We start from the raw sequence: 9,537 nt of genomic DNA, 5'->3' as shown, positions 1-9,537 counted from the left end.
TTTTGTATATGTGAGTGTACTGGCCAGTTTTAAGTCAACTTGACACAGGCTAGCTTCATCAGAGAGGAGGGACCCACAATTAATTATTAATTATTGATCAAATGAAAAGAGCTCAGCTCATTCTAGGTAGGGTCACCCATGAGTTTGTGGTCTGTTTTCTATAAAGAATGAGGTTAAGCAATGCAATCCATGGGAAGTAAAGCACACTCATTCTTGGCCTCTGCATCAGCACTTGGTTCCAGGTTCCTGAAGTTACTGTCCTGGCTTCCTTCAATGATCAACTAGACTGTGGAAGTATAAGCCAAATAAACTCTTTTCTCCACAAGTTGTTTATTGTCACAGTATTTTATCACAGCAATGGAAACCCTAAGAGATTAAGAATTAATTTGAGTTATAAACAATGAGTCTAATAGTTTGTTAGTGGAGGAACTACTAATGAATTTAAGAAACCCCTCAATTCTGGCATGGCAGAAACAAAATAATGCCATGGAAAATCACTAAGATATCAGAGACATAATAAAGACAGAGGAGAATCAGAAACAATCTTATCTCCTTGTTAGCATAACTGTTTCTTTGAAATTATTCTCATTTGAACAATATGCATGTGTTTGTATGCTAACACGAATAGATGATCAGCTATGAAAGAAAATATAATGTATTTATAAAACTCTTTCTCATGTCTCATTTGTCTATATTTTTCAGTTATTGTGACTTTTTTCCAAAATAAGAATCTATACAAACCTAAGAATATTTTATATAAAAATGTCAAATTGGAATAATGGTAATGTCATAAAATTCAAATCAAGTATACTGAAAGTTTACATTTTAATACAAGGATAAGAAATCCTTTCAAGAGAAATATTCAATTCCTTTCAATATCATATATTGCAAAATAGAAACAAAATTACTAAATTTTTGTATGAATCTTTGTTTTATGAGCGCTTTCATATGTTTTTACTTTTCTCAAAAACTCTTTAACTCTTTACTTCTTACATGGGATTTAAGGTTACACTTCTTTCCTCAAACACCCTCTCTTCTCTTTACCTTCTTCTTTCTGCCATCTGGCTTCTTCAGACACACGCAACACTTAGTCTTTCTTCTTTACCCACATTCCCCTTACTATCCCTCCTTCTACCTCTGGCTTTCTTTTCTCTTTCCTTCATCAAACTCACCTCTCCATTTTCTTCTTCCATTTACTTTCTTCCCTTCCTTGTTATTTGCTTTCCTTTCTGCTATGAGAAGTTATACTTAATGACTTCTCATAGTATAATCACAACACAAAATATTATCAATCACAATAGTGTATGTTTGTTGGAAAAATCTGTTATGATATGTACTTAAAATAATTCCTTATTTGTGAGTTCTTAAGTACCAGCAATAGATTAGTTGGATGCTAATATTCTTAATCACCTGAGTGCATAATATCTTCCAAATATGTATAACCTGATTTAAATAAAGTCACGTAGAATGTTTTCCTTATTTTGCTATAAAAAATAGGATCAGAAAAGGGGTATTTTAAACTACATGTATTTTAAATTTCTGGCAAAAGTGTCCACTGTTTTTAAGATAAACAAGGTCATTTAAACAAGTATACATAATTACTACATAACCTTGAAAATAATTTAATCGGTATCGAAATATAATTAATTAAGATTGACTTTTTCTAATAAATTTCCATCATTCTTATTGATTATAATTAAACTCAATTACTAAAGTTTGTTTCTGTAGTGAGAACTTTGAAGTTTAGCAGCTTGAATCTCAAATATTAGCCCTCAAGAAAAGCTCTTGAACTCAGTTTCTGTCCCCTCTCAGGGGTCCCATTGAAACAGTACCAATACTGATCAATCACCTGATTTAATCTGAAAAGAAAAGCAACTAATTAGTGAAGAATTTTGAAATTGGAAAATAACTCAATGTTATTTCATTGTGTTCAGCAGTAGAAGGTCATGGATTATAACTAAAACACCTGATAGACATGCTGTCTAGCAACCTCATGGGAAAACAGAAAGTGCAGAGTTAATTGACAGTTATGTCCTAAAATTCAAAACAGGTTAATGAGGACCACTGAGTATATTCTTTAATGAGTATCTCTGCTCTATGGACATTTTCTGATGTTTTGCTTTATTACAAAACACCTATGTATATTTTATGAATAAAAGAGGTAAGTGAAGATAGGATAATGGGACACTATGTGTCTTGATTTAACAAAATTACAATTAGAACACCATAAAATTATTACTAACATCTTTGCAAAAATAATTTGGCAGTATTATGTCAATGATAGAAAAAAATCCATAGACATCATTTGAAATAATATGTCATAACTTAAGCAGTCAAATAGCCTATTAATTTGAGAGGGCAGTGACATAGGAGAGATTTGAAGAAAAGTCACTGTGATAGGGCAGAGAGAAGATATGAAGGAAAGGAAATGATGTAATTCTAAATCAATTAAAAGACATTTAAAAAAGAAGAAGAAAAAAAGTCTCTGGCATGGGCTGGAGAAGTGGTTCAGTGGTTCAGAGCAGCTGCTGTTTTTACTAAGGATGTAGGTTCAGATCCCAGCATTAAAGAGGCTCCTTAAAACCACCTTCATGTCTAGTTTCATGAGGGCTCTCTGACCCTTCTTCTGGCCTCCACAAGCACAAGGCACAGGCACTTGAAGCACAGTTACCCATCCATGCAGTTATTCTCATAAACACAAAATAGAAATAAACCTTTAAGTAAAAAGCATTTGAAAATACCACTATCTCCAAATCTGCTGTAGCATCTTCAACTTGGCAAATCATTAATAATCAAATGAAATTTTAAGCTGATTACTTTGCAAGAGTGCACATGGTTTTCACATGCACTCTACAAGAGCTTTTATCCTGGCATAGTATAATTGTACTTTTAAAATCAACAATTAAATATAACTTACAGTAGAAATCATGTTCAGCAATTTAACACAGTACTTTACCAGAAAGACACCCTGAAGTTCACAACTGTGGTGGATGGTGTTCTTCTGAGATGCAGTTTTATTAGACATCATTTCAGCACCCCCTTCCTTTTCTTTTTGGTCTTGTCTATTCAGCATCATGATGGAACATAGCTTTCTCATGACATCAGCTAATATTCTGAAAACCTTCATGGACATAATTTTGTCATGCTATAATATGTACGTTTTGTCCCATATTTTATCTGAAGATAAAAACAAAAACCTCCCTACTTAGTTTGTATATACTTGAAAAGAAAATTTCACTGATAGAAAATAAAATGTAAGCACATACAGAAAGACACATAACAGTAAACATATGGTTTACTGGCCAAATGGATTTTAAAATATTAGACTTTCAATATTAAAACAAAATGGGAATAGAGAAAAATGGCAGCCTACAGATTGAGAAAGGATCTCCATCAACACTATATCTAATAAAGGGCTAATAACCAAAATATATAAAGAACTCAAGAAGTTAAACCTCAACAATCTAAATAACCCAATTTTTTTTTTAAATGAGGTACGAAATTGAACAGAGAAATCTAAATAGAGGAATATTGACCTGGCTAGAAGCACTTAAAGAAATGTTCACCATCCTTAATTATTAGGGAAATGCAAAGCATAACAACCATGAAATTCCACCTTACACCAATCAGAATGGCTAAAATCAAAACTCAAGGAACAGCACAGGCTGGCAAGAGTGTGGAGAAAGCGGAAAACTCCTCCAATGCTAGTGAGATTGCAAACTTGTAGAACCATTCTGGATACCAATCTGGTAACTTTTCAGAAAAATGGAAATAGTTTTACCTAAAGATGCAAGTATACTACTTCTGGGCATATACCTAAAAGATGCTCAAACATATGATCAGAACACATGTTCCACTATGTTCATAGCAGCTTTATTGTTAATAGGAAGAAACTGGTAGCAACCTAAATGTCTCTCAACCAAAGAAAATATTCAGAAAATGTTTTTAATTTGCACAATGTAATACACTATCAAGCTATTAAAAACAAGGAGTTGTGCAGGCAAATAAATGGAACTACAAAATATCATAGTGAGTGAAGTAAAACAGATGCAAAATACATGCATGGTATGTACTCACTCACTAATAAGTGGATATTAATCGTAAAGTATAGGATACCCTTAAAAAGCCTCAAAGACAGAAAGAAGTTAAACAAGAAGAAAGTCCCAAGCAAAAATGTTTGAATCTTATTTAGAAAGAAGAATAAAATAGTCATAGAAGGCAGAGGGAGGGAGAAAAATGGGTAGAAAAAGAGATGGGAAGGAAAATGGGGGGTTAATATCATGTGTAAGGAGAGACAAGGAAGAGGGTCAGGAGAATGAATGGAAATCAGTAGCTGCCTGGTGAGTGGGTGGGGATAATCTCTAGAAGGTCTCAGAAACCTGGGATGGCAGAGTCTACCAGGAGTCAATGTGAGGGATCTTATCCAACATATCTACATTGGGGTCGATGAATCTGAAGAAGCCATCTTCTGTAGCCAGCCAGGATCCAAGAAATGTCAGAACAAAGATAGAGCAAAAACCAAAGGAATGGCCAACCATTAATCAACCCAACTTGAGATCCATCCAATGGTCAGCCACCATTTTCTGACTCTATTAATGATACTCTGTTATGCTTGCAGACATGAGCCTAGCATAACTGTCCTGAGAGGAACTGCCCAGCAGGTGATTGAAATAGATGCAGATAACCACAGCCAAACTTCGGACTGAGGTCCTGAAGACTCAGGGAAGAGTTGTGAGAAGGATCGAAGGCCTTGAAGGGGATGTGACCTCCACAGGAAATCTAATAGAGTCAACTAACCTGAACTAACTTGGGAGCTCTCTTAGACTAAGCCCACAACCAAACCCCAAGCATGCATGAGCCAAACTAGGGTCTCTGGCATATATGTAACAAATGCTCAAGTCAGTCTCCATATCAGTAATCTCAACAACTGAATTGGGGTTTGTCCTTAGAGTTGTACCTTAACTGTGGAATCCATCCTCCAAAAAAGCTGCCTTGTCTGGTCTCAGTGAGAAAGGATGTGCCTGATTCCTCAGAGATTTGATGCTCCAGGGGAGGAGAGGGATACTCAGAGGTCAACACTCTCACAGGAGAAGGGGAAGATGTGGTGAGAAACTCTATCCGGGGGACAGGAAGGGGGCAGGATTTGGGATGTAAATAAATAAATAAGAACCATGTTTTAGTTTTTTTTCTAACTAAACAGTACATGTTGATATTAACATGTAAATAAATGAGGCCAAATAACACTGAAATGTCTGATCTACCCAAATTATCCTGAATTTTCTCAGTGAAAAATTTGGGGAATTGAAAGGTATTTAAAATGACTTTTGCATGACCAATAATTTTAGAATATTTTAGTCCATAGCACTTTATGGTTTATACACTCATTCTCTCATCCCTATTTTTTCTTCAGGTTTGTTTGTGTGTGTGTCCTAATGGGAGTTACATAATATTTCCAATTTCTAGTCATTTCACTTTACTCTTTTTACTAAGCAAAATTAATTTGAATAAATATATTTATGAAGTCTATACTGAGATAAATGCCTGAAACCGTGTCTGATTCTTTGAATTTCACACTTTCTAGGGCATAGCCTTAAAACCTGTCACTTTTGTCCTGAGTGAGGTAACCCAATCACAAAAGAACACACATTGTATGCATGCACTGATAAGTGGATATTAGCCCAAAAGCTCAAAATACAACTCACAGACCACATGAAGCTCAAGAAGAAGGAAGACTAAAGTGAGAGTGATTTGGTCCTTCTTAGAAGCTGTAAGAAAATGCATGAGGAAATACGGAGACAAAGTGTGGAGCAGAAACTGAAGGACTGCCCCACCTGGGAATCCACTGCATGTATAGTCAGTAAACACAGCCACTGTTGTGGGTGCCAGGAAGCCTGATATAGCTGTTTCCTGAGAGGCTCTGCCAGAGCCTGACATATACAGAGGCAGATGCTCATAGCCAACCATTGAACTGATTATGGGGTCCCTAATGGAGGAGTTAAAGAGAGGACTGAAGGAGCTAAAGGGGTTTACTGCCCCATGGGGTTAGCGACAATACCAACCAACCAGAGCTCCCAGAGTCTGAACAACCAGCTTGGGAATACACATGGAGAGACCCATGGCTCCAGCCACATATGTAGCAGAGGCCAGCCTTTTTGGGCATCAGTGGAAGAAGAGGCCGTTGGTCCCGTGAAGGCTGGGTGCCTCAGTGTGGGGAATGAGAGTGCAGGGTGGCCATAGTGGATGGGTGGGGCATGCTCTCATAGAAGCATGAGGAGGGGGTCATGGGATAGGGGGTTTCTGGGGGTAAAATAGGGAAGGGGATAACATCTAAAATGTAAATAATAAAATATACAATTAAAAAAGAAATTTAAAGACAATGACATAAAACAATAAATGTAAATTGACTCACAGGAATTGAAATCCACCTGTGTTTGATGCAGCAGGCCACTTTATCTGGTGTGACTGACCATTCTTTGAGATATCACTCTAGTTGGTAAAGATATCCATCATTCCCTGCTTACTTATAACTCAAGAGTCTCCTCAGCTCTGTCTCCTGCATTTTTAGTCACCCAGCTTAGAGGTCACCCCAAATAGTTCCAAAATAGATTGTTTACTGTTTGGAATGGTTTCGATTATCTTCCACATATAACTAATCAATTCTACTTTTCTTTCTTTGCCATGTCTCTCTTTCGTTTTGTTCACATAGTTAAACAATCTCTCTAGCACTAATTTGCCATACCCATCCACTTGAATGCTGTGCTTTCTTCCTCTCCTCTACTTGCTGAAGTCTAAAGATGTTAACTTTATTGTTATAACAAAATAGTGTTATACAGAAATAGTTCCCAGGACATTCCATTGCCAGACTTCCAGAGTCATATAAAGCACACATTTCTGAGCCACCACATTTATTCCCCTCTTCTCTTGTTTCTGCTTAAAAAGGAATGTCTTCTGTTTCTTTAAGGATGTAGACATCATTGCGCTCTTTATATCATATTCAGTTTGCTGTTAACCTATATACTTAGCTGAGAATATGAATACTTACAGAAGTCAGTAAAGACGGAGGACATTTTTGAATATTTGTATGCCAGAAAGTGACAATGTGACATTTTTCAGTCACACCTGAACTGAAACAGAAAGTTCCTCAGACTTTATAAACAGAGATCGAAGGAAAAAAGGACATAAGTAGTTATTAAGGGAGGGCTTATACAGTTTCATCCTCAGGATATCTCTGTTTAATGTTAAATCTATACATTTTGCCATACTTTTTATACTAGTTTGGTTTCTGTTTCTTGCTGCTGTGATGAAGAAAGTAGGATAAAGAGAAGAAAAATATATTTTGTCTCACTCTACCAAGAGACTCTAGTCCACCCTAGAGAAGACATCAGAGAAGCTCAGCGAGGAAGGAACATGGCTCAAAACTCCTCACATTACCTGGCCAAGAAAATGGTGCAAATGTAACCTTCAAAGGCCTGCTCCAAGTGACATTTCTTCAAGCCAAAACCAATTCCCAAAGTAGCACAATCTCTGATTCCTACACTACTAGTTAGGGGCCAATTATTCAATTACATAAGAAAATGAGGTTTGCGTTGGCTAATTTTGATTGTCAAGTTATCTATATCTAGAATCAACTAAAATCCAAGTTGCTGGGCATGTCTGTGAGGAATGTTTTTTTTTTTTTTAAATTAATTTTATCTTTTAATTATTCACTTTACATCCTGCTCATCCCCTCTCCCCCGTGCTCCTCTCCCACAATTTTCCCTCAGCACCTCCCCTTCTCTTTTGAGAAGTTGGGTTACTCCCTGGGTATTCTCCTACCCTACCACTTCAAGTCTCTGTGGGGCTAGGCTCTTCCTTTCCCACTAAGGCCAGAAAAGGCATCCCAGCTATAAGAACATATTCTATGTACAGGCAACAGCTTTTGGGATAGCCCCTGCTTCATTTGTTTAGAAGCTACATGAAGACCAAACTGCACACATGCTACATATGTGCAGGAGGCCTATGTCTACCCCATGTATGTTTTGAGGTTGTTAGTTCAGACTCTAAGAGCCCCAAGTGTTCAGGTTAGTTGACTCTGTTGGTCTTCCTGTAGAGTATCCCCTTCAGATCCTGCAATCCTTCCCCCTATTTTTCCATAAACTGAATCTGCTGGCTGTGAGTGAGTGTATCTCTCTGGGTCAGATGCTCTCTGGACCCTTTTGGAGAACAGCGTGTTTCTGTCTATTCTTAATAAGTTTATTTATGAAGTAGAAAAAAAACACCTTTAGTTTGGGCTATATCTTCAGATGGCAATACACGAAAAAAAATATAAAAGTAACTTTTGTTGTCGTTGCTGTTGTTTTTGCATTTTTCTACCAATTATGATTCTCAACAAGTTTGTCTATCCTATTGCTGCAGTTATTATCAAATCCAACTTCATCAGGATTTCAACATAGACTGACAACTACCTGCCTTCTAACAGACCTCCAGGTCACTAAGGCCAGGTTTTGACTGCTCAGACAAATGCCCTGGAGACTGAACAACTGCTGGATTTGTGGCCTTTCCATTGTGAGACAGACATTGTTGGAATGCTCAGACCATGTCTTTTAAGACAGGCTAACACAATCATTTATGATCCACAGGAAAACACTGACAAACAAACTCAGAGTGGAAGGTATCAGTGATTTAAAAAAGTAGGACTCACACAATATTTTTAAAAATGTATAACTAGTTTTCAAATCTCTCTCTCTCTCTCTCTCTCTCTCTCTCTCTCTCTCTCTCTCTCTCTGTATGTGTGTGTATGTGTTTGTGTGTTTTACCCCTTACCCCATTCTTTCTTCATATCATCCCGTATTTCTATTGAATAAAATAAAATTATTGGTTTTATATATTAAAATGAAAATTACATATATTCAAACTAAATTCAATTTTAAGAACCATTTAGTGAATCATTTGACTTTGTTTTCCTAAGAAATCAAACTATGATGTCATGTTAGCTATCTACTGCAGGTTATGGGGGCTCCTTTTAAGAATCGTTTCTTTTTCCAGTGAGATATACTTCGAGAACAGCGACTGCTGAATTTTTGGCCTGTCCATTGTGAGACAAATGTTGTTGGACTGTTCAGAGCACATCTTATATGACAGTTTAATAAATCATTTCTGTTCGGTTGGAACACTGACTAGGACAAGAATCAACTCAGAATGAAATCCAACAATGATTCAATAAAGTAGAGTACCTTTCGCAGATGATTATCAATGTGAAATATTTATTTTATTTTATTATTTTTCCATAGACCTCTGATTTATCTGTTATGAGAGATAGAAAGAATGGGGAACTAGATGAGAGATGAGGTGGGGAGAAAACTAAAGGAACTAGAGGAAGGGAAACCATTATCAGATTATATTGTGTGAAACAAAATTTTCTATAAAATGTAAGATGATTTTAAGGCAAAATTTAAGATAAGCATACTAATAAACAGAAAAACTAAATCAATGTGGATAGAGTTAAACATAGGATTTGTAAATGAATTGGAACTTCAAAACTAGAAACTGCCTCATTAA

At 36.4% G+C, this 9,537-nt stretch overlaps 1 protein-coding gene across 1 annotated transcript in view; it reads left to right on the top strand.

Annotated features, from left to right (window-relative positions):
* Cdh12 (cadherin 12) overlaps positions 1-9,537 on the top strand; it is a 1,002,120-nt gene that overhangs the window by 19,903 nt on the left and 972,680 nt on the right. The gene's annotated exons all lie outside the window — the stretch shown is intronic.

Source organism: Arvicanthis niloticus, chromosome 19 (assembly GCF_011762505.2).
Source record: "Arvicanthis niloticus isolate mArvNil1 chromosome 19, mArvNil1.pat.X, whole genome shotgun sequence".
NCBI classification, from domain to species: Eukaryota; Metazoa; Chordata; class Mammalia; order Rodentia; family Muridae; genus Arvicanthis; species Arvicanthis niloticus.
This window is presented reverse-complemented; position numbering and strand designations above follow the sequence as displayed.